This window comes from Mastomys coucha, unplaced genomic scaffold (genome assembly GCF_008632895.1).
Source record: "Mastomys coucha isolate ucsf_1 unplaced genomic scaffold, UCSF_Mcou_1 pScaffold15, whole genome shotgun sequence".
Taxonomy (NCBI): Eukaryota; Metazoa; Chordata; class Mammalia; order Rodentia; family Muridae; genus Mastomys; species Mastomys coucha.
The window spans coordinates 133,082,469-133,107,907 of NW_022196897.1; the positions used below are offsets into that span (position 1 = coordinate 133,082,469).

At 41.7% G+C, this 25,439-nt stretch overlaps 1 long non-coding RNA gene across 1 annotated transcript in view; it reads left to right on the forward strand.

Annotated features, from left to right (window-relative positions):
- Positions 1 to 6,798: 6,798 nt before the first annotated feature.
- LOC116091093 overlaps positions 6,799 to 25,439 on the forward strand; it is a 31,365-nt gene continuing 12,724 nt past the window's right edge. The window contains exon 1 of the long non-coding RNA XR_004118936.1: positions 6,799 to 6,876. This is a non-coding gene — a long non-coding RNA (uncharacterized LOC116091093). The remainder of the gene's footprint in view (positions 6,877 to 25,439) is intronic.

Genomic DNA, 25,439 nt, shown 5'->3' on the forward strand with positions numbered 1-25,439 from the left:
TGTCTAATTTACATTTTCTTGATAACAAACATTTGGAGACCAACCACCTGAGACTCCAGGAAATCATTTATTCCATTTTTATGGAGAGGAAAATGAAGCAAGTTGGGAAAATTGCTCAGTATCATATAGCTACCAACTGATGGCATGGGGGCTCAGATTTGCATCTGGAGACTAGGATACTACTTAAACAAATATGTGTTTTCACACTATGCTTGGGACCAAGTGTGGTGGTGCAGACTTCTAATTCCAACACTTGAAGGCTGAGGCAAGAAGATGGTGAGTTCCAGCCAGCCTGGACATAAATTCTTGTCCCATGCTAAACTCTATTAAGGAGCTCTCTCTTTGGTAAAACAATAAATTTGTATGCAGCACTGTAGAAACAATGGAGATCTCAATACTATTGTGTAGTAGAAAATATGAGGGAAGATGTTGCCAAAATCTCAGCAGTGGGTCTTTAACCACCCATGGAATCAAGGGACAGCTGAAAAAGGAGATGCACAGAAAAGAGAGGAGGGTGATGCCATTCTTTTAGTTCTGAAATGTCACCCAAGGAGCCATACATTTGAACAGTTGATTCCAGGTGGTACCATTTTGGGAGGCTGTAGAAACTTCAGGAAGTGAGGTCTAACTGGCAAACACATACTATAAGGGGCTAGCCTTTGAGTTGCACCCAGTCCCCCATTTCAGTCTAACTCTTTCTGCTTCTGCAGTATGACCAGCAGAAGATCCTGGCATGGTGAATTAAGCCATATCAGCTACCATGCTTTCACCACCAGGATGGAATGTCTCCCTTGAACTGTGAGCTAAAATAAAGCTCTCTCCTCTCTCTCCTCGAATTACTCTGTCCTGTGTTTGGTTACAACAATGAGAAAAGCAATGAATACACCTGGGGTGGGTATCTGAGTGGAATTCTAGAAGACATTAAGCAGCCTTTAAAGCCACATCTTAGTGGCTCAGCATCCCTGGCCCTTTGCATGGCTAGACGTGGCATGTTCCATGAGCCAGTCATGTTCTCTGAATCTCTTGTTCCTCGTGCATAGAGCTGGAAAAAATATAACTTCTCCTGTCTCATGTTTCCCTTTCTTCTTCTTGTCCCTCTTTTTTGTACCCTCTACCTGTCTTTTCCTTTTCCCATTTCATCTCCAACTCCCTCCTTTCCCTGTGCTTTGGCCTCTCCCTGCTCTGTTCCTGTGTTTTAGGGTTGACAGCTTTGGGAGAGTAGAAAGGGCACTGGAGTTTTAGAATCAAGGTAATTGGTTCCTAATCCAGTCTCCATTTAGGACTGAGAGATTAGATATGTCTCTTTGTCCATAAATTTGTGAGAAATCTCTCTTCAGAGATGTGCCAATGAGCATTGAAGCCATTACCCACATCAGCTCTTGGCCTGCATAGTCCACTTTCTAATTCTTCTCTAGAGTGGGAATCTCTGAGCACAGCTATGACTTAGCTACACACATAAAGCTCATCTGGGCCTCCCTGCTGACTTGGAAAACAAGATTACAATTCCTTCATGGGTCACAAGTCTTCATCCCTTCGTTCTTTAGATTCACATGCTGGGTTGGGCCCTGCAGTGCTGTGGCAGGTCAGCAATGTGAGGATGCAGACTCTCAGACCTCTGCTGACTTCTTAACTCAGAGCCTATGGACTCGCTGCACCTGGAAGTCATCTCTGTACATGAAAGTAGCAGGCTCTAGGTTGCTTTAAGAATTGGATCCCACATAACCACAGCTCATTCAGTTGTTCTCATGCATGTAACCTCCATCTTCCAGAAAGCCTTCTATGACCCCATCCTAGGTCAGGTCTCCCAGTTACCTATCTCTGTACCCCCTTGAACTTCTCTTAGTAACATTTGGTAATACGGTAATAAATAACCAATGTATGTTTGTAAACAATATAAGAGAGTCTTACTGATAGAATTCTTCTACATTATCAATAAATATTTAATGAGCTATTGATGAATACATATGTGAATGGACATGTTAAGGGCACATTATGTTTACATATCTAATTTGTAAGGCTAATCCAAACTCTTTGTTTCTCACCCTGTATGACAATGTAGAGGGGATGGAGCCTCTCTAATTGTATAGTAAAAATCATGCTTGGTTGATGCTGTGTAACACCCAACCTAGACACTATCTAGTCGAACTTATGGGCTTTTCTCACTCTACATATGAACTAGTAAATTTATGTGGCTTATCTTTGGCAGGGAATCTCTCCAGCAAGGCTGAAATAAATGTGCTGAAGTGCCAAGGAGACAATCTGAGTAAGGTAATCTCAGACCCCCCAACCATAAAGTTATTTCACTGCTACTTCATAACTGTAATTTTACTCCTGTTATGAATCTTAATGTAAGTATCTGATATAAAGGATATTTGATATGTGACATCTAAAGAATTCTGGCCTGCACGTTGAGGAATACTGGTCTAAGAGTCTTCAGAAATTACAATGGTCATCCCTGAGAGTTCACTCTGGTGGGAACCAGGAGTAAGATCTCCATAAAGGATGCTGCATCATTGTGGTGTTTGTTCTAATCAGTGCTTAGATTTTAAAACCATGGTCCATATATCATCTCCACTGTTGGTGATATTGAATTGTCAGTTTGCCATTATTATTTTAGATTCTATGAAAGTCTTGGAAATTTTATACATACCCTATATACTCCACGTCTCTCTGTAAGCTCTGGATACAATTCCACCAAATTTTCTGACTTATCCCTGAAGCTAGCAGGCATGTGTGGTAGAAATAGAACTTAGTGAGCTGGAGACCTGGCTTCCACTTCTGCCTTGGCTAGTATGGCCATTTGACCTTCCACTTCCTGAGCACACAGCTCTTCCTATGGAAGATGAAAGAACAACCCTGAGGGTTGAAGTCACAGTGATTCACGGAGATTACTTAATCATGAATTGCACTATAGACCCAAGGGTCCATGAAATGAGATGCCATAAGCTTCACAGGACCCAGCTGCACTGGGTATGAACATAAGAACTTAAGAAGTACAGGAAGAAGGAACGTCCAACTCCACATAGTAGCTGAGATTGACTTGTAGGCAAGACTTCAGAAAGCAGAAACCGGTTAAAGTCTGCATCAGAAAGGGCCACAGCAGGTGTGTGAAAATTGGAAGTCAGAGGTGGAATTAGTAGTGTAGAATGTGTCAAGAGCACAGAGACTGCCAGGCAGTGGCCGCACATGCCTTTAATCCCAGCACTTGGGAGGCAGAGGCAGGCAGATTTCTGAGTTCGAGGCCAGCCTGGTCTACAGAGTGAGTTCTAGGACAGCCAGGGCTACACAGAGAAAACCTGTCTCAAAAAAACAAAAAAACAAAAAAAAAAAACAAAAAACAAACAAACAAACAAAAACCAAACAAAACAAAACAAAAAACCCACAGGAAGCCCAAATGGATCCAGGACAGCTGTTTTCAAGCTGTGAGTCCAGATCCCCTTGGAAAACTATGTCCCCAAAAAATTATATTATGATTGGTAACAGTGGCAAAATTACAGTTGAGAAGTAACAATGAAAATAATTTCATTGTTAAGGGTCATCACAACATAAGAGACTGCATAAAGGTCACAGCATTAGGAAAGTGAGGACTACTGATCTAGAAGCTCAACTTAGTGGACAAAATTACTCAGCTCAACCAGGTCTACTGTAGACTTCTCTCTCTCTCTCTCTCTCTCTCTCTCTCTCTCTCTCTCTCTCTCTCTCTCTCTCTCTCTCTTGCTCTCTCTCTCTCTCCTCCTTCTCCTCCTCCTCCTCCTCTTCCTCCTCCTCCTCCTCTTCCTCTTTTAATCTTGCTCTCTCTAAAATACAATCTGTGAGCTATAAGAAATTTCAGTTTCCTAGGTCTGGTCAAGACCCAGTTGGCCTGAATGAAATTTTAAGGATGCAGCTAGGAACTTGAGAGGTTTGGGAATAGCAGGAGAATCAGAGTCAGCTTTGTCCATGAGGATGGCTCCAACCTGTCTGCAGTAATTTGACATGTTTTTTGAGTAGGTAGAATTAGTGATTTTCTTAGATGGTTGCTACAGGACTCTGAGTTTCTAGGGGATAAGGAAATTTCTATCACATGAAGTCATTGTAACCAAACCAATGCAGGGTATCTAGCTACATTTCACACATTCTGGCTAGCCTGTGAGCTCCTAGGTAGGATTATCTATTGAGGTAAGATCAGCCTTTGTGAAAGGTGATGGGAATGTTGTGCCCCCTCAGACATGATGCTGGTTCCAGTAAGAAATATTTGTCAACACTTGTCAAATGATTCACTTATATTGGATGCATTTTGCTGTATGTGAATGATACCTCAATATGGATTATTTAAAGCATGAACACATTTATTTTTCATTTACAAGTCAATATAAAGTCATTCCTCACTAAAGTTAGACAAATCTTCAGTTAGGTGAAGTGGTAAACAAAGAATGGTATTTTCATATGACTGAGGCTTAAAGGCTAAAAGGTGTCTAGAATGGGTGTTGCTAAATCAGGTTCTTTTAAACATTTTCTGCTCGAAACTGCTGTTTACCTGAAACATTTTACAGGACCCTGGGCATATAGGTTTATAAAATAGGTATACAAATCAAACATTTGCTGATAGTAAAACATAAAGAATTTTATTTTAAAATAAGATTTTGATGTCAACATACAATGTTCACCATTTCTGTAAATGAAAGCAAATCTGCACACTAACAAGGCAGGCTTGCCCATGTAGCTTTACACAAAGTCGTAAATGAATGGGTAATACCACAAGAGTCGGAATATCTTCAACGTCTTTCAGTTCATAGAGATTTTGATTTTATAATGTTAATGTTGAAAGCACGAATTTACATAAGCACCTCGTAGAGAATGACAGAAATATGTTATTTCAGAAATCATGGGAAATTTCAAGGCAAACTGCGTTGATGATGTGAAACCCAAGTCAGCAACTTAAACAGCTAAAACGTAAAACTTTCTAACACTTCAAAGCTATACTAACTTTACACTTGAATGTTGAGCATGCTGGAAAGTATTTACAAAATCTTTGTTCTTCAGTTCATAACATATAATAGTTTATTTACATCCCGCCTGAGTGTCTTGGGCTACTCTCACTGATGTTGAGCGGCATGGAGGCTGTGGTAAAGTTATGTAGCTCTCTCAAAAATGCAATCACTAGCAAGTGATGTCACACATGCCTCAGATCCCTTATGTTTTGTTTTGTTTTGTTTTTTAATTTTTTTTATTTTAAATTAGTTTTTGGTCGTTGAGCTTTCGGAGACCTTCTATGGCTGCCATTTTCTTTCATGACCCTGCATTCAGTTGGATGACCTCATTTGGGATCCAGGAAACTACTCTCTGGAATATAAAAGGATAAACCTCTTCTTTGTCTGGTGTGAGCACAGACTCTTTTGAAAACAAAAGAGCTCCCAGTTTACAGTGCCATAGAGTCACAAACCTCACACTGCAGTACGCGCCAAGAATCATAACCCGGGACAGAAAGCAAAACAAATCAGAAGAGTTTTTAGATTAGTATTCTAGAATTTTCTCTTAGTTTACCCACCTAGAGGGCTTACTGTCTGGTTCCCTTTTCAACCCCTGATTTAAAGCAAACTTGAATTATCTTCCAATAAAGAGTTCACAAATCACAAGCCTATGCCTCCTGCCATTGTTCAGAGGAGCAAATTGCACAGAATGGAGTGAGTGGTGTGTTTAACTTGGCTTCATGCATAAAGGTATTTCAGGTAAAGGCTGCCCAAGGAGTAGATATGACAGATAAGGTGAGCAAACTGGATGATACGCCATTTAGAGCACAGCTAGCCGGCTGGAGAGAGGCTCAATGGTGAAGAGCGCTTACTGCTCTCCCGCCCAGAGGACCCAGGTCTTTCCCAGGCCCCCCTCATAACGATCTTAACTCTATTACCAGGGCATCCAATACCTTTTTCTGAACTCTCTGAACATCAGGCATGCAGGCGGTTCACAGCCGTATGTGCAGGCTGTTGGTATTCTGTATAAACTCCATCCCCACAGATACCTGGCAGCAGCCAGGTATGCTCCTCCCCACGGTTACCTAGCAACAGCCAGGTAGGTCTGGCCCTATAAATAGGGGCTGCTTGCCCCCTCCTCTCTCTCTTACTCCTGCTTCTCTCCCTTACCTCTTGCCTCTTTGTTCTCCCTCTCTCCCCATTCCCTAATCCCTCTCTCCACGTGGTCATGGCCAGCCCCTACTTCTCTACTCTTTCCTTCTCTCTGCCTTTCTCTGCCTCTGCTACCCTCTTAACTCCCCTCCCCATGCCCTAAATAAACTCTATTCTATATTATAGCATGTGTGTCTGGTCCCTCAGGAGGAAGGGATGCTTCAGCATGGGCCCACCGAGGCACCCCCTTCCCCCACACCTCGCCAATTCTTATAGCTCTTTCTCATTTTATGATCACAACACAGGCAAGACATTCATGTACATAAAATAATTACAATGTTTATTTAAAAAAGAGGAGGAGGAGAAGGCAGCAAGTTTGGACTGTCAGGCTGTCATGTGTTTGGTCTTAAAAGTATGGTGGCTGAAAAATCCATGTTTTAAATCTTGTTTTCACCCAAGAGCACCGACACCAACTCCTTAAGATCTTTCCTTTAGCACAACGTCAGTATTAAAATTTCTCACATCTTTGTGTGATGCAAAGCTCATGGGCGTCCTCTATTCAGACTAAAGTCTCTCCTGAGTTTCAGAATGCAGTGGACATACCTACAATTGTCCACCTGAGGGCCCCATAGAGTAATGTCTGTGTTCCAAGGCACTTGAAAAAAAAAAAAAAAAGAACAAAAATACCGTTTCAACTGCCAATTCCAGACAAGTACGATAAATGTCTGTATTGCTGGACCAAATCTACAATTCTTCCCTTTTTGGAAAAAAAAAAGTGAGTTTTTAATCAAACAAAACTTTAAGAAAATTTTTTGTAGGCCAAGAATGTAGGGTTTGGACTTTAAAGTTATAACCCATGTTTTAAGAAAATTCTGTCAACTCTGAGCCAGGTCCCTGGCTGACTGAAGGAATCAACGGTGTGTCTGGGAATTACTTTGTCTCTCCCTCTGACTAGTCCCACGGTGTGCTGCACCACCTAAAGGTTATGTTGTGGTCTGATCTGATCTTTTCTGAGCTGATTAGAAAACCCTGTGTGTAGTCCTAAGTTCAAGAGGAAGTGACAGATGATAGGTAACTTTTTTGGTAAATAAGTTACTTGTAATCTCTTTGTGGAATATAAAACATTTAGGAATGATGGACTGCTCCCCCAACCCTTCCAGATCTTTCCATAGACATTTACTTGATCATCTCATTCTGCCTTATAAAACACATGTGAGAGACTATCCCATGTAAAAGAATTGGTCATGCTTAAATAACCAGCATCGTAGTACTCGGCCTAATCCTTGCTGTACCTTGTCCATCTTTCACAGGGTTAAACCAGCATCCTTTAAGCACCTGTCAGCCCTCCTTTTAACTGCACAGTCTTTCTGAAATATATGAAGCATAACCCTGTGATGTCAACAGATGTATCCAGGCTGCTTTGAGCTGTCACTCATCTAGTCCCTGAATTCATCAAACCTTCCTCCATGCACCTGGCTCTGAAATTACCCAAGAGCTAAGGTGGAGCCCTCTCCTTGAGGTTCCATGCCTGTCTCTGAAATGAAAACAAACCTCAACTCAAACTACTACGTCCTGTGCAAAATCACATGCATTATCCCTCGTCATGGTCTCCTGTTTCTCCTCCCTCGTTTGCACAAATGTTACCAGTTTCAGAGCTTTTGGAATTATTACCAAATAATAATTTCAGAAGCCCTCTGGGTTCGGAAAACAATGCTGAGGGAAGCGCTCCTGAGCCTCTTTAATCCAAGATAATTGCTCTGGAGCTTCGTGGGGGGTCTGGAATTCTCCTGCTGACTCTGCCAAGTAGGTCTCCTGGAAAGGGGCTTTGAGGACATTTTCTGTCTCTACTGACAAACAATATTTTTTAAGCAGAGCTTCTATTTACAAAGGTCCCTTTTCCTTCTGTGACAACTAGGAGCTCCCCTAAGGACCAAGAACCTCTGTTGGGGAGTTATGGTGGTCTGATCGTCTTAAGTCCCCCTTTTGCTTTCTTCCTTTCTTCCTCTTTCCCTCTTCTTTCCTTCTTCTTCCCTCCATTTTCTTCCTTTACTTTCTCTGCTTCCTTTTTCTCCCCTGTGCTTCACCATAGTTTTGTGTTTTGTTTTGTTAATTTATTCAACAAGGGCAGAGAGATGGCTCAGTAGTTAAGAACACAGCTGTTCTTCTAAAGAACACAGGGTCCATTCCTAGCTCTGGCAGGGTCATTCACAACTATTTGTAACTACAATTTCAAGGGAGCAACTCCCTCTTGTGGCTTCCAAGGTACCTGGGACACACATGATACATATACATTCATGCAAGAAAAAAATGTCCATTGATATAAAATAATAAGGTAATGTTAACAGCCTCTGGGATTTCTTTGGCTTAGAGGTTTCAGAAGGATTTGGGTGGTAAAGCATGCCCCTGGGGTGAACTCCACACTCCTCATCAAGATTATGCTGGTCTCACTGAGAACCGTTTACTATGATTTGAGTGCTTCGTATCTACCAAAGGCATTCATGAATGATTTGGTCTCTAAGATTACTTGGGAAGCCGGGCACTGGTGGCACAGGCCTTTAATCCCAGCACTTGGGAGGCAGAGGCAGGCGGATTTCTGAGTTTGAGGCCAGCCTGGTCTACAGAGTGAGTTCCAGGACAGCCAAGGCTACACAGAGAAACCCTGTCTCGAAAAACAAAAATACAAACAAAAAAAAAAAAAAAAAAAAAAAAAAAAAAAAAAAAAAAAAAAAAAAAAAAAAAAAAGAAAAAAAAAAGAAAAGAAAGAAAGAAAGATTACTTGGGAAGTAATGAAATCTTTGGGTGGGCCCTAGTAGGAAGACTTCAAAATGCTGGGACCTGCCCTTGAAGGGCTTTCCTATCTAATGGCATAGACAATTTATTCTGCCATGCACTCCACCACACTGTTACAGTCCCTCAGAGACCCAAAGCAAAAGCTTTACCCATCTCTGTCTTTGTCTAGAGTGCTGTAAGTGAAAGTAAACCTTTCACCTTTTAAAGTTAATTGTCCCCGTGCTTTGATACAGTAATATGAAGCCAATATATTGTTGTACTGTGGGCAATATCCTCACTTGCCAGTTTGATCTGAATTTTTTAACCTGAAACTTAGAGGTTGGTTCCTAGAAGTTACACTAAATGTTGACCTCTGAAACTCAAGCCAGGAATGCTGGCGGCCTGGGCTTGCTGTCCATAAAACTGTGTTTTCAGGAGTAGGAATGTAGGGAGCTGAATGTTAAGTTTCAGTGCCTGGGTGGGGAAGGCACCTCCTGAAACCACATGCTGCTGTCAAGAGCAAACCCTGCTGTGTCTTAGCCCCCCATCCTCCTGCACCTGGATCCTTAGGACAGGGCAGTTTTCACACTTCCTTTTTCAGACTTCTGCCAAGGACTCTGCTAGCCAGATCGGCAGACTTTCATCCTGCTGCTAGCTTTGCTTCCCTGGGGACATTTCAGACTGCTGTGTTTCCCTTCTTCTTCACACCTCTGCTGCTGGTGCTCTGGGCCTCCAGGAAGGAAGGTTACTTGTTACCAGGCTAGCTATAAATTCACCAGGGAATAGATCTGGGTCTTGTGTATAACCTCAGAAACAATTAGAACTTCAGGAGGTGACAGGTGGCTGCTTCTGTTTTGCAGCCTGGGTGTTAGAAACTGCCTTAGAGAGTTTAACCTTGCTCTTTAATTCTGATAGAGAATGTGGAAGGTGAGGATTTATTGATCTCTACCCCACAGCAAAGGAACTAATAATGCTCAGAGAGGTTGGGCTTCTTCCCAAGGTCACAGAGCAGTGAGCCTCAGAACTGAGCTTCTTTGAGGGTAGGGGAGTGTCTATCAGATGTTGGATGAAGGATGTCATTTTGCAAGAAAAGTCTAAAAGGACACATGAGTGGTGCTTGCTAGTGTTTTCTGTGTTAGTGGTGTCTCTTGTGGAGATCTCAGACAACCTGGAACAAGCTGCCATCCAGTCTAAGTATATTATAGCCATTTCAGAAAGGACAGCAGCTGGTCACAGTCATTAAAATGACACCAGGAAGAATATTTGCTGGGTCTCGATGGGAATGGCTTCCAAGCAGATCCCACAGATGGGAGGGTGTTAGCACAGGGTACAACTTCTGACCTTGTCAGTTGTGGGTCAACACAGATACTCAGAATAGAGTCAACAGAGAGAAGAAAATGTTCCTTTGGGGTCTACAAGAGATAGCTATACCCCCTCAATTGCAGCAGCATTTAGCACAATGCCCAAGACATGGAAAGAGCCTGAATTCCATCCATGGGTAAATTTATAGAAAGGACAAACCAAACAGAGTATATGAAAACAAGGGAATATTATATTCAGTCTAAAACTGAAGGAAAGACTACCATTTGTCACGATGAGGACAGGCTTAGAGGACACTGTGTTAAGTGAAACAAACTAAGCACAGAAAGCTGAGGAATGGCTATCTCACTTCCTGTAAGATCTAAAAGAACTGAGCTGTAGCAGTTAGAGTAAGTTGCCAAGGACTTGGGGAGGGAGAAAAGCAGAAGTGTTGACAAAGGGTGAATCATGTCAATTAGTCCAGTTAAGTTAGTTCCAGGAGGCTAAGGGACAGTGGTGACTGTGGTGTCCACAAGTCATCCTTTACTCTGAACACTCAACAGTACATAACATTATTTGAGGAGGAACCATGGGGGGGTCTATTTATGACATGCACGCAACTTCATACATGATAAGCATGTGGCAAGAAAAGAAACTTTAAAAAAAATAAAAGAAAGATTGTGACATCATGCATAACTCCCTGAATTAACTCCCCAGGACCAAACACTAAAATAACAAACAAAAAACATGAAGGAAAATATCACTTATGGAATTCACTGCCAGAGGATTACAAAAACCACTGTATCAGAGTGTCCTGGGAATGCCTGCATTAGTCTGCATGGGTCTCGTAGAACTGAATCTCAGTCTTTGAAATCATCCTGGGGGAGGAAGTAGGTGGGCGCTGCCTTCTGGAGTCAGAGTTCATGACCCATCCTTTGTTTAACCTTTCCGCACAGCCCCAGCCAGTGGAGCTGGCCTCTATCTTGTAGCAATCACAGAAAGTGAAGAACAGAAACATAGTGATCAGAGAAATGCAAATCAAAATGACCCTGAGATTCCACCTTACACCAATCAGAATGGCTAAGATCAAAACCTCAGGTGACAACACATGTTGGAGAGGATGTGGAGAAAGAGGAACACTCTTCCATTGCTGATGGGATTGCAAACTGGTACAACCACTCTGGATATCAATCTGGAGATTCCTCAGAAAATTGGAAATAGACCTACCTGAAGACCCAGCGATACCACTCTTGGGAATATACCCAAAAGATGCCCCACCATGCCACAGGGGCACGTGTTCCGTATGTTCATAGCAGCCTTATTTATGATAGCCAGAAGCTGGAAACAAGCTAGATGTCCCACGACAGAAGAATGGATACAGAAAATGTGGTTCATTCATACAATGGAATACTACTCAGTTATTAAAAACAAGGGCATCCTGAGTTTGGCAGACAAATGGATGGAACTAGAAAATATCCTAAGTGAGGTAACTCAGACCCAAAAGGACATGCATGGTATGCACTCACTAATAAGTGGATATTGGCCAATATATATATATATATATATAGAATACACAAGATGCAGTCCACAGAATTCAAAAAGGTCAACAAGCTGAAGTGCCCAAGTGAGGATGCCTCAGTTCCACTTGGGAAAGAGAAGAAAACAATCACAAGTGTGGAGGGAGGGAGGGACCTAGGAGGGAAAGTGGATGGGGAGTGGGGAGTGGGATGTGGGGGGAGAGGGGAACCTGATCTGGTACTGGTTGGGGGAAAGGATTGAAGTCCTGAGGGCCAGCAGAATGGAAACAGGCAACCTCAGGAAATAAGAGGTTGAGGGGACCCTTCAGAATGCACCGGAGACCTGGGAGGTAAGAGATACTCAGGACTCAAAGGGAGGGACCTTAGACGAAATGCCCAACAGTAGAGAGCAGGAACTTATAAAGCCCTGCTCCAGCAGGAAGAGAAGGCATCAAGTGAGGGATGGGGTTGCCATCCCACAGCCACATCTTTGACCCATAATTAATTGTTCCTGTCTGAAAGAATTACAGGGATGGAAATGGAGAGAAGCCTGAAGAAAAGAAGGTCCAACGACAGGATCAAAATGGGATCCAGCTCAAGGGGAGGTCCCAAGACCTGACACACTATTACTGAGGCTATGGAGTGATCACAAAAGAGACCTATTATAACCGCCCTACAAAAGACCCTACAAGCAGCTGAAAGAGCCACATGCAGATATTTGCACCCAACCAATGGACAGAAGCAGCTGACCCCTGAGGTTGAATTAGGGAAGGGTGAAAGAAGCTGCAGAGAAGGGTGATACTGAAAAAGGACCAGCAGTCTCAATTAATCTGGATCCCCGAGCAATCTCAAACACTGGCACCACCAAACAGACAGCTTACACCAGCTGATATGAAGCCCCCAACACACATACAGCAGAGGACTTCCGGGTCTGTGTTCATTCAGAGATGATGCATCTAACTAACCCTCAAGAGACTAGAGGCTCCAAGGAGTTTAGAGGTCTGGTGGGGTGGGGTGGGGGCATCCACGTGGAGACAGGGTGGGGTTGGGGAGGAGGTGTGGGATGTGGCCCATTTGGAAGGTGGATGGGGGAGCAGGGAATGGAATATGGAAAATATGTAAAAAATAAATTAATTTAATAAAAAGAAAAAAGAAACTAAGTGGCAAGGCCTCTGGCTTATTTCCGTTAAACATAAAAACATGTACACTAAAAAGATATTCTGGTTTTGTGGATGGTCAGTTGTGTTTTGTTGTCGTTTTTGTATTTTAGTCAGTTGTGTAATACTTTGGGCTCAACTTATTCCCCTCACCCTCTTGGGTATTTAAGTTTCCTAAGTGCCTGAGACACTTGTTAGCTGTCAAATTCCACTAAGAACCCTCATTTGGCCACCAGGGGGCAGATGAAACCAACAAATTACCCTCCAGACATGTCCCCCTTCATTTTGGTCTATCTGAACTCCAAGCAATTAGCAAGGCCAGGAAACTGCCTCTTAAACTGGATTAAAGGTTAAATAAAGATGGTCATGAGCTTATTTGCGTATGATTGGTGAAAGATTATGGGAAAGGAGAAGAGTTTCAAAAGAGTTTCTCCAAAGCCGTCTTTTTTTAAAGTAGTACATCAGCCAGCGTGTAGCTTTTCTCCCGTCTGCCCTCCTGGTCATATTTGGTACAGAGACCATCAGAATGTACACGGGTGCTCCCCTGAAGTTCCAGAGGGTCACCTCAGTTCTGCAGCCCTACCCTTTATGTAGAATGTCAGCAGTGTAAGTTAGATGCTAGAAAGATGAGTTGGACTTACAAAGCTTCATGATGTATAATTTCCAAGTTTGCAGCCTTCTGGAAAAAGCAAAGCTATGGAGATTGTGTGCTGGTAGGCTTAGGAAAGGGAGGGTGGGGCGCACACATAGAGATGTGCTGAGGTAGACATGAGGGTTTTAGAGTGGGATAAGGTATGGGATACCTGTGCAGGGTATATGACACTGTGTTTATCGAAATTCATAGAATACACAGCGCAAAGAAGCCCCAGTGTGAACCAGACCTTCATTGATGGACACATCCACACCCTGTTTGCAGCAGTTGCCACACTGACACAGCTGTGGAAGGCAAGGAAAATACTGAATCGAGGCTGAGAGTGCTTGTGCCCATTTTGTATTCCTTGATCAAGTTTCTGAAAATCTGAAACTACTCTAAAAGTACAGTCTATCCATTTTCCAAAAACTCAAAGAAACATCCAGCCTAGATGATGTTCTTGGTCACTGTTGATATCTATGTCCTCAGTGGTGGGTCAAGGCTAGGCAGAGACCTGTCTCTTCCTGGACTCTCAGTGTCCCTGGAGCTTATGCCTCAGACCTCTGACATTCTGTGTCCTTTTAGCTGTAGGGCTCCCTCCTTCCTTCTTTCTCCCTGAAGAGTGATGGCTAGGAGCTGCTTGATGAAGAGTTGAGTAGCTGGGTTGTTCTTGTTGCTTTACATCAAAAGCAGAAGGGAAGCTAAACTGTTGATGTCTAGAACCTGGGATTTAGGCATTATATAGGCTTCCAGAAGAAGGTGTGGCTTGGATTAGAGGTGGTTCTTCCCACTTCAAATATCTGGACTAAAGGTGTATCTTCCCACCTCAAAGACCACCTCAAAGGGTTAGAAGTGGCTCTTCTCACTTCATTTGATTTAATGAAGCAAAAATCCCTCACAAGTGTGCCCAGCAATTTGGGGGTTTCATTTAATTCCAGATGTAGTCAAATTGACAGCCAAAATAATCATCACATGACTCAAGAAAGAAACCTTCTGCATCAGCCCACAAATATCTTTTAACTTAAAGTGCCCTGATTGGAATACAGGGATCACAAAGTCACTTCTCAGGTTAGCTTACAGTGTCCTGGAATGGCATTGTCCAATAGAAATATAAGCCAGGCCAGAGAAAGAGGTCAAATATTCTAGTGACCATGTTAGAAAGGTGAAAACAATGATGGTATTAATTCATAATTCATTACATATAATGTAGCATACCCAAACTATCTTCATTTCCAAACTCCAAACTCAACAATGTGATATGTTACAGTTTTCCATACTTTTCCTTACACTAATTTTTGGAATCTACTGATGCTTTATTCTAGGGCTGGACATGGTAGTATGTGACTTTAATTCTAGCACTTGTAAGGCAGAAGCTGATAAACTTTCTGTGAACCCAAGGTCAGTCTGGTCTACAAAGTCAGTTTCAGGACATCCAGGAATATATATATATATATGGAGAGAGAGAGAGAGAGAGAGAGAGAGAGAAAGAGAGAGAGAGAGAGAGAGAGAGAGAGAGAGAGAAGTAAGACAGGAAGGAAGAAAGAGGAGAGAGCTGAATCTGTACTTAGATTTCTTAAAATTGATATTTGCAAAGGTAACTAGTTCAAAACTCCCTCAGAAGTCTCCAGTGACTGAACTAAATTTCAGTTCTTAACTGTAAGTAAACATATCTACAGATTTGGTTCTAAGGTCTGTTAATTTCCTTCCTGATGCTCAACATCCCCTGACAGTGGAAGATGTGGCCCAGTGGTTAACACAAAGTCTTCTAGACACCTCAAGAGCTTGTGTATTTCACCAACCTTCCCCCTGGAGTGTGAATCTGTCAGAGCCCAAATGAGATCAACAAAAAGTGATATATCTCAGGGTTAGAGAGACAGCTCAGCAGAAAAGAGCCCATGCTGCTCTGGCAGAGATTTGGAATTCGGTTCTCAGTACCCATGTCTCCTATAACTCTATAAGTCTAGATTCAGAACAGCTGATTCCACCAGCTTCTGTGGACACCTATACTCAGTGCACACACCCACACACAGACACTATCACACATACTGTATTAAAAATAATATAAACAGATGCAGCTATCAAGTAATTTGTGATATGTCTTTCATTTGTGAGTGATGGGAAGAAACCCATATTGGAAATGTTTCTCACCCAAGACAAAGTGTCCTAGTGTTCACTAACGTAATTAGCTATATGAGAGAGTCATTTTCTTTTGTGCTGTCTGTGAGCCACCCTGTGCCCAGTGTAGAACTTCACAAAGGACATCTGGAGTTTCTTCCTACAGGAAGAGGTACAAGCCTACATGGGAGATGAGCAGGATTGAAATAGGAGGCCTTCTAGGTGCATAATGATGGGTGTCTGGTTACCACTCTACAGCATTGTCTTTCTAGAATGTCCCTGACTCAAGAACACAGAGGATGGAAAGTTTGCACCTGTAGAGACACTGTAGTTCTTCACCCCAAACCCTGGGCTGCCAGCTAATGACATCTGGTCAGCACTCAACCTTCTGATAAAGCTGGAAATGTTAGCATCCTTGGGATGCAGAGCACCCAGAGAGTTGGTCAAATACAAAGAGAGAGCCTCATCTATGGAGGAGGGAGTATTTCCATAGGGTAAAGTCAACAAGTTTGATCCATCACATAAAGATGCATGCATGCACGCACGCACACACACCCACACACAAGCGGGCATACACACTACTGTTCATTATTACAAAGGATCAGTGCATCTTTGTAATCTGTGCAACAATTTAATACATTTCATAAGATCTGATACAATAAATTCTATGGTATTCATTGCCACAGGGTGTTTTAGTCAACTCAGGCAAGAAATGTTCTTGGCTTCTTTGAGCATGTGCAGAACAGATATGTCATATTATTTTGGAAATGATGCAGCATCTTAAAGAATGGTACCCTTGTTGTCCAGCCTTATCACAGGGATCTGGCTTCACAGTATCCTGGTGGTGTGGAGTTGAGCTTGGGAGTAAACTCTGGTCTGTTGATACTGAAGTCTGTGCTTCTGGCCCATTGTGGCCTCACATTAGATTAGCCAGCAGCTTATCAGCTGGCCCATTTCTGTACTTCAGTGTGATGCTCATCTCTGGGTCTAATGTGAGTCTTTCCTTGCAGAATCCTTCCCTTCTATCCCAAATATGACTGGGAATCACCTACTGTAAATTACAATCTATATCTAACTCAAATGTAGAATTAAAAATTTCACATTCTGTGTTTTAGTATCTAAAAACACTAATATATTAGTTTTTTCATTGTTATAATAAAATAGCCAGACAACAGCAACTTGAGGGAAAGAGGGTTGATTTTTAGTTCCCAGATGATGTCATGGCACAGCATATCATTGCTGGGGAAGTCAAAGTGGCAGGAGACTGAAGTCGCTGGTCACATCGCATCCATAATCAGAAACAAAGCAATGGAAGCATAAGCTTGCTCAGTTTTCTTTCTTCAAATATAATTTGGGATTCTGGAGAGGAAATGCTAACTACTTACAGTGGATGAATCTTCCCACCTCAACTCAATCAAGATGATCTTAGACAGGCATGACTAGAGGCCTGTCTCATAGGTGATCTGGATTCTGTCAAGTTGAAGATTAACATTCTCCCATATACTGTCTATTCTAAATTCATGCTTACTAAGTGCAATAACTAAGGTGAAGGTCTTAACTCAAAGATATGCATAAGTCTGTGGCCTAATAGTTATTACTTTTTTCTCTTCCTCAATTCCAAATCGACATATATTCTTGTGCATTCACAAACTCAAGCACATGTGCACTCAGATGCAATAACACTCTTGCATTCACATGCATGCCCTGTACTGCCTCATACATACTTTCATGATGCTGGCCTTTATAAGTACTTGCACATGCTAGGGAGGATGAAGACGATGTACACAGGCTTCATATACATGTGGGATTTAGGGGCTGCAACATTTAAGAAAAAAATCATTAATCCATGAATCAAAACAGGATTTCTCAAGGGCTTTTAATGTAGTTCAGTGGTAGAGCAGTTGCCTAGTTTGTGTGAGGCCGTAGGCTTGATCCCCAGAACTGCAATTAAACAAAATAAAATAAATAAAAAGTTTTTATCCCACTGTCAACACAGTCTTTGGTGTGTTGTGTTCACTGAAGAATCCTCAGGTCTAGTATTCTCACCTGATAGATGAAGGCATGGAAAGTGCATGAAACTCTTGCATCTCAGAAGCTATTCTTTGATAAACATCAGTAAAGACCAAACCACCTATGAGGCAGGCCTCTAGTCATGCCAGTCTAAAATCATCTTGATTGAGTTGAGGTGGGAAGATTCATCCACTATAAGTAGTTACAATTTTCTCTCCAGAATCCCAAATTATAATAGGAAGAAAGGCATGAGTCCAAACCTCAGTTACATAGTTTGATGGTTCATTTATTTCAAGACTTGGTTTCTCCTCAGTTACAGCAAGTGCTGCTGGTCCCTAGGTCTGTTGTGATGATGAGGGTAAATGAAACATCAGGACATATTCACCAGGATGAGAGGCTTGTGTTTGTGTTTGTCCAGCAGAATGGATGGTGCCTACCCACATGAGATAGGATTCTGTCTCTTCCTACTTCTTTCTCCTGAATGGCAGAGGGAACCCTACTCCCTCGCCTTCTCTGAGAAGCAGAAAATCTTCCTGTATCCTCTGAGTGAACTTAGCACCATGTCCAAACATCATATAAGCAGTAACAAGAGGAAACCCCTCACACCCACTTTGGTACACCTTGGTGTTTGCCATTATTAGAACAGCAAACGAAGTGCTGTTGATTCACAGGCTTGTGGTTTACCAACCCCAGCAGCTCAGTTCCTCTTCCTACCCAGTGACTCATGAATACACATCAAATCCTAAATAGTTTATTTACTGTTTGAATGCCTTTTTGCTTCTTGTCCTATTTCCCTCTGGACAGATAACCTAAGGTGCTTTCTTTACTCACAGAAGTAAATATGCAAACAAGAAAGACTCTTTTAGGAATAAAGCAAGAGAGAACACCAGGAATTTTGCAGAAAAGTGAAGAAAAAAAACTACTAGAGGGCTTCACTTGAAAAAAAATCTCAGTTCTAATTTTGAACTCAGCACGATTCTCATTCACAGAATATTTTTGCATTAGGTGAGATTATATTGAAACCTTACTTAGAAGAATGCTGAAGTATGGTGGTGGTCAGGACAGAGAACTGACCCCACCAGAAGGTGATCCTAACTCCTAGCTTCCATTGGGGAAATGTAAGGAATTGCTTGATAACCCATCCTACTTCACCAGCCCTCTATGGTGTGGCCATGTGAGCTCTGTCCCAGGCTAGGACCATTGAGTAGCTGAGGAAGCTTGCTAGAGAAACCAAACTGTAGAATACAAAATCTGTACTTTAGCAGAGTTCAGGTGAGCCATGTGCACGTTCAAATTAGAGACCATAGCCTTGGCAAGTGCTGCCAGGAGTTTGCTGGCCGTATATTCCAAAGGTTAGTCTGTGTTCCATTGAAATTCACAGAGTAATTTTTCCAAAGTATTTCATCTAGAGGATGACAGAGGTGGAACCTTCTTGGACCGTAGTGTTTGCCGTCATTGTCCCTGAGCCTCTCACATGGACAGTCTGTCCTCAAGCAAGAGCTTCCCTATGGTGCTTCCTTGGTTGAAGTGAGAACTTGCATCTTTAGATGCTTCCCAGCCACCCTCTCCCTCTGAGAAAGCATCCAGTTGCTCGCCCTAAGAAGGGTTTAGGGCACCAGGGCATCCCATATCTGAATCTTGTGCATAATTTTTTTCTGAAGATCTCCTGTCAAGTTTAGAATCTCTTTCAGAACCATTCTCCCTAAAGTGGTCCTGGGTTTGTCCCTCTGTTGCTAGGGCCACTTGATGCCATGTCATGGGTGAGAGGTGAATTTCACATTTTTCTAATACACTAGTGTGTGACTAAAATTATAATTATCCTATTGTTTCCAAGTGGGTCACTGGAAAACTGACAGGCTGAATGCTGGAGCTGTTTCTTAATATTCTCTCACATGTTTTACACGTGAGAGACAGAGCTATAGAGAAAGCTTTGAGTCTCAACCAACAGCAACAATAAATCTCCTTGAAATAACACTCTGTACCTGTGTGTTGGTTAGTTTTATGTCAACTTAAAACACACTAGAGTCATTTGAGAAGAGGAAACCTAAGTTGAGAAAATGTCCCTACCAGAATAGCCTGTCAACAAACTGGGATTCATTTACTTGATTGATGGTTGATGTAGAAGGACCCAGCTCAGTGGGCATTCTGCCACCTCTGGGCTGCTGATCCTGGGTTCTATAAGAAAGCAGGCTCTGCAAGCCATGAAGCGCAAGTCAGTAAGCACCATTCCTTCTTGGCTTCTGCTTTATGTCCTGCCTCTGGGCTCCTACCTCAAGTTCCTGCTATAAACTTCTCTGGATAATGTACTACAAGCTTTAAAATAAAATTTGATCCTTTCCTCCCTGAACTGCCTTTGGTAATGGTGTTTTACCACAATAGTAGAAACCTAACTAAGACAAACAGCACAACAGGAGACATACAGACCATAGGCACTAACGTCTGACAAGAAGTGCCGTCCAGAAGATCAGCTATAAAGTGCAAATATAAGCATATCACTTAAACTTGTGTAATTTTCTTGGCAATGCTTCTAATAACTGATCTCAATGGCCTCCTGGCAGTCAAGCTAAAGATTATCCTCAGTAATTTAATAATCTACCATAACCACCTAGTGGGTGTTTTCTATGATTGTGTTATTGATTCCATTGTGTAGTAGAAGCAGGGAAGGCTCTGACAGATTAAGTCACTACCTAGGTCTGTATGACCTAATCCATCACACGGTAGCTTCAAATTCTTCTACATCACTGTAAGATTTGTGTTGTCAGTCGTGATGCTGAGCTCTTGTGAAGAGGCAGTAAAGGAACAGGGAAAGATGCAAAATAATTTATTTTACAATATTTCCACTAGTCTGGCTAACAGAGTTATTATTACTCCCTGGAGAGACAACACAAATCAAGGGCATTGAAATAGAGGCTAACCTGACGTAAATTCTGACTCCGCCACTTAAGAGCTTAGCAAATTTAAGTAAATCTTTTCACCTCTCTGATTCCCAATTCATTACCTATGTAGAGGGATTCCTCATGCCAGCTTCAAAGTCTTGTTGTGTCCCTAAACTATCTTGTGCTCATAGAGTATCCAACATGGCTTCTAACCCACAGACAGAAAATTAAGTAGATGAAAGATAAGGGGTAAAACACTTCAATATATGGTTATACACAAAATTCATTTTCATGTTTTTCCCCCCAAATGAATGAGTGTGGCCTTAGAATGAAAGTTATATGCATTGCTTCCTTCAGGACAGATTCATTGAGAAATTGAATCTAAATAGTGGGGCATAATATCAGGGCCATCATTTTGGAGCCTCTGTATTTAGAATCTCATAGACCAAAGCTGGAGAATGAATAAAAAAGCAGTTGTTGAAAACACAGAAACCAAGAGTTAAACTTGGTATGAGTTAGGAGGGCATGGATGGGCACTGGAGTTGTCTTTCAAGAAGTAGGACAGGGGTCAGCAAATGTGTTTTGCAGAAAGCCAGTTAGTAAATACTTTAGGCATGTGAGCCCCGGAGTCTCTGTCTTATGACTTAGCTCTGCCACTGTGGCAGAAAACCAGCCACATAGCCTGCCATTAAACTCACAGGTCTGTCCCAATAAAACTTTATTTATAAAAATAAGAAGGGCATGTAGTTTGGCATGAGCACCATGGTTTTTCCACTGCCGATACAGAGGTTTAAAGTAGCTTGAGAATATCATCATCAAGAAATACTCCATCAAAAGGGGGATATTTAAAAGGTATTAAGATTCCAAAATATAGTTCAAGAAAATTTATAGGAAGGGATGATTTCTGGAAGTAGGGATTCATGAAAAATTAATTCTTTTTTACTGTCTTAAAAATGACTCTGGAAAATGTACAAGGGAGGGGAGTGTTTTCACTCTTCTGTCTGAAAATATCCTCCAACAGAGGATTCGAATGTGTTCAAATGTTATTTTATCCAAATAGTGGTGGCAGTTTGGAGAAATGAAGACTCCAGTGCCAGAAACTGCTACTGAACGGGAAGTCTGTGTTAAAGGGTGGGGCCCAGGCTGTACCCAGTGTCTTGGCTTGAGGTGGCCACAGGCTGCCCAGTCGCTGGGAGCTGGGCTTCCCAAAGAGGGACACACACACAAGGAACCTTCTTTCCCTATTCAGAGGGGCAGCTGTATGCCTGGGCAGCTTCATTCAGACCATGACTAGCTTATTGAGAATTTGTTGGATGAATTTCACCCTTAGAATTTCCCTTAAGGAATTCTAGGGGATTTTTTGGCAGGGATTGCCATCCAAAGGTCTAAAGGGACAAATGTTTCAACTTCCATAAGAGTCTATGTCACTACTGTCAGAAACATTGACATTAGGCTTAAAACTGTTCATGCAGACTATCCTTGCTTACTTTAGGTCTCTACCATAGGGCACAGGAGCATCAATAACTCTCACTCATTCCAGGATGCTTGCTTATAGATGGGGAAGCTGTTCTCCCATTTATTGACCTTCTCAGTTTGTGCATGGCTGGCAAAATAGTTGGGCTGTAGACTGAAAGAAAAAGTATTTTATGTCAGATAGTTTCTATACTGTGTCCTCAGAAAAGAAGTCCTTTCCAGAGATAGATGTTCAATCTTGATATCTAAAGTGGCATTAGAACTCAGAAGAAATGAAGCCAGCAGTCCCATTGGTGCGTAGTCTTGGTCGTGTGTGTGGCTTGTTTTTCTGTTGCTGAAATAAAACATCTCAATAAAAAGGACATGATGCAAAAATGTTTTTGTTTTGTTTTGTTTTGTTGTCTTACATTCCTAGGTTTCTATTTATCATGAAGAGAAATCAAAGTAAGACCTTGTGACAGGAACCTAGAGGCAGGAACATGGAGCAGATGGAGTGCTGTTTGCTAGCCTCCTTGTCTTCTCTCTGCTTCCTCTATTTTATACAATCTTGGACTACCTAACCTGGGTAGGTTGCCTCCTACAGTAGCCTGCATCCTTTCTCAACCATCATCAATCAAGACAGTCCTCTGCAGACATTCCCACAATCCAATCTAATGGAGGCAACTCATTGGACTAAATTAACCATGCAGGTTAATTAAACCAAGCACAGGGGCCTTTTGTAAGAAGCCATATGAAAACTTGCCACAATCTCCTTTTTTAAAAGAAGCCACTGCTGGAAGTTTCAGACGTAAAAGCTCTGGTCTCTTGTTGGAACGTTTCACTTTTCTACTCCCTTTTAAGGATAATCAGCACAAACTCTATTCATTTTGGGGAAAATAAACTATGTTTCCAAAGTCCAGCTGCAGTTCTTATTTTAACCAAGATGTTCTTAACTCTTTAAAATAGTTTAGTCTGTAGACTATTTTCTAACTGTAGTTCAAATACCAAGCTGGGTGTCAAGAATTACAAATGCATCTATTTTACTTATGTGGCCTTCACATAAATATTTGACTTGCCACAAAATATAAAGGAATGGCTATCTTAAAGAACAGGGCAGTGGTAGGGCATGCCTTTAATCCCAGCACTTGGGAGGCAGAGGCAGGTGGATTTCTGAGTTTGAGGCCAGCCTGGTCTACAGAGTGAGTTTTAGGACAGCCAGGGCTACACAGAGAAATCCTGTGTATAAATAAAAAAAATAAAGAACAAGGATAATGCTTAGTTATACCATAAAATGCTGTAACTTTTTTGTTTTTTCATGGACTCAGTATGTCAATAGATGCAAGTCTTCTAGGGAGAAAAGTATTAAGACAAGTATTTAGTAATTCCTTTTTCCGTAGCAATTTTTCACTAACTTTTGCATTTTTCAGTTGATGAAGTAAAAAGCCATCTACCATTATGTTTTTAAGAACAAACAGACAACAAGCAAACAAGCAAACAAAAAAACAGAATCAGCGATTTAAGACAATTACTCCCAGACCCGATTACTCCTTGTACAACATATTTTCTGTATATTTTGACTATGAATCAGTTTGAAAGCTGCAATGTTAAAACCCCAATTGAATGCTACTTTAGCCTTAACAACAGCTATCGTATAAGAACAATTCTACAATCAAATTAGTAATCAAATAACCAACGGCAAGTTGAAAATTGGTCAATGTATTATCTCTTCTATAACCTAATTCAAAATGAGACATTTAAAAATGTAAATCTCTCTTTTCAATGTTACAGAAGCGTCCGTGAATATTTCTATGAGCAGGGAAATCTTTATTAAAATCCTGACCAGCTATTGGGTCTGATCTTAGTCTTTTAACGGCCACTCTTAGAAAAGGCAACTGAGCCAGATGGAGTGCAATGACAATGGGAAATGGAAGGCAAAGCACATGAACTTGGGGTTGAACTACGCAAAGTGGGAGAACCACAGCCCCAAGGCTTTCTACTTGCGAATCTAGAAAACAAAGCAATAAATTAATTATTTTATGGGAGGAAATTTACTAGAAACACATTTACTAAATGAAGAACAATTTATTGAAGATAAAACTTCGTGTTTTTTTTTTTAAAGTGAGATTGATCTTATTGAGGTCTAGTGTCCCTAACTAGTGTCCCTAAATACTATTAAAAATTAGAAATGATTACGAGTTCAACTAACTTGCCTTACCAGCTCATTTTCTCTTTTTCATTCTGTTTAGTAGCCTTTGCCACAGAATCCTATCAAATTGTGACTGCCATTTGTATATAACCTACCAAGGTCATATCAAATCCTTAGGTAAATTAATAGTGGGAGGATTTTAAGAAGCCTTGCAAAATAGAGCAAATGAACTAGAGGCGACTGCAACTATTTTTAGGACTCTTGTTTGGCTCCTGGATAGGAGTCTACAGTTCTGAAGCTTATCACTTACTGGGGTCTCAGTTAGAGTACTGGGATTCTGCCCAGCTTGGGAGGGCGTGTGGATGCCTTTGGGAACGCGTGATACCTAATTGCTGGTGTTTTCAACATTTGCTTCCTCCATGACTGCTGTGATAGAACTTGATAGTAACGTGAACAGCATTTCTCATTAAAAGTTTACTCCCTGAGAAGGTAGGGATAAGGAGAGGAGCAGTGCTCTAGACCTCTGGAAGTCTGGAGCCAAACGAGTCTCTCCAAGACCATCCTTCTCAGGACTGAAAAGATCATCTCATATGTGAGCAATTTGTCAGTCTCTGAGGTTACATTTTAGATGTTTGCTTCAGCGACAATTTTGACATGTGAAGTGACTTTCTGTTTCTAAGTCAGATAGAACATATAACAACAATGTGATGGGGGCTGGCAAGATGGCTCAATGGGGTAAGAGCACTGACTGCTCTTCCGAAGGTCCTGAATTCAGATCCCAGCAACCACATGGTGGCTCACAACCACCCGTAATGAGATCTGACGTCCTTTTCTGGTGCATCTGAAGACAACTACAGTGAATTATGCCAGAGCGAGCGGGACCAGAGTAAGCAGGGCCGGCAGAGGTCCTGAGTTCAATTTCCAGCAGCCATACACAGGATAACTCACGGCCATCTGTACAGCTACAGTGTACTCATACACATAAAATAAATAAAATCTAAAGAAAAAAACCAACAATGTGATGAATAGAAAATACAGTCATTTCACAATATTTTTCATTGTTCAACCATCCTGATCATGTCAATTACTAAGAGAATCAGGCTTAACTTGTAGCTTGGGAAGTATTAAATAGCAGAGACATGTAATTAATGTCTCAAATTGTCAAGCGGCATAAATTTCTAGTTGTCATCTTGTAGTAAAGCCCACAGGTGAGGGCCTGATCTGCAGTTCTTCTCTTGGCAGGTTTTGCAGCCATGAGGCACAAGTACTTGGCAAATGCACTGAAAAATTATGAAGCCTTCTTAGGTAATGACATTTAGCAGTATGCAGTACTGTCAAGAAATAGGAAAGCTGTCACAATCTCAAT